The sequence below is a fragment of the Rhagoletis pomonella genome, unplaced genomic scaffold, assembly GCF_013731165.1.
Source record: "Rhagoletis pomonella isolate Grant_MI unplaced genomic scaffold, Rhpom_1.0 Rhpom_scaffold_00001, whole genome shotgun sequence".
NCBI lineage: Eukaryota > Metazoa > Arthropoda > Insecta > Diptera > Tephritidae > Rhagoletis > Rhagoletis pomonella.
Genome location: NW_023458555.1, coordinates 97970528 through 97971534, shown reverse-complemented (window position 1 = coordinate 97971534; position 1007 = coordinate 97970528).

The window sequence follows — 1007 nt, the reverse complement described above, 5'->3', positions numbered from 1 at the left end:
ATTTATATTTTTAATATATAAATTCATTAAATTTGGGCAATTTAAATGATCTAAATTATATAAAGTAATATCGTATCCGAATAAACGTTGAATCCATCTGATTTTCTCCAATCTTTTAGCATAGAATATATATTTTTTTCTTTTCATTAATGAATGGAAATATTCAATAACAGCCATTAAAGTCGAATCACCATCTTCCCATTTTAATACATGATTATTGTGATATAACCAGTTATTAGTTGTTTTATCCCGTATCATAAACTTAGATTCTTCAAAAGGAGGTTGAATAAGAAACGTTTTTATATATGATATATATGTTGATATGCTGACTTCTTTAACAATAAATTTCCTATTAAAATAGAACCCCTGAACGTCTATAACCAACGTATATTCCTCTAACATTATATAGATCGAGCTTTTTTTAAATTCGCTTAAAAAATAATCTTATGAATTTCTATAAAAGTTTATATTATTTTTTAGAGTCTAATCAAATCCTATTTAAATAATTGTGAACATAAGCACGTATTAGAACCACCAATTTTATTAACTAATCGATCACTCTCCGCTGAGTAATGAAAACCAAATATCAAATTAAAATTGTTATATACTACATTTGTATTCTTTTTATATGTCATATGAATACGGCAAATCCATATTATAGTATTAAAAGGTAAGAAATTTCCATATCCATATAATGTTTATAACTTTTAATATCAATTAATGTGACATCTGAGCGTAGTGTGATATCATCTCCAGTAACAATTTCAATTTCACCGTTACTTAAAATTTTCTCGAATGCAACCTGGCGATACACAAAACAAGAAATATTCAGTTTACGTTGAAGGAAATCACTGAAACGACATCAGAAGCGCCTACATCTAATCCGAAAAAGTTTTTCACAAGACAGGAAGCCATAGAAGCATTTAGGCAAGATCTAATACAAAAAGAGAAAAATATTTCGGGAATAATTGAGAGCTCACAACCCTTTTATAGACATTTTCAGCTTC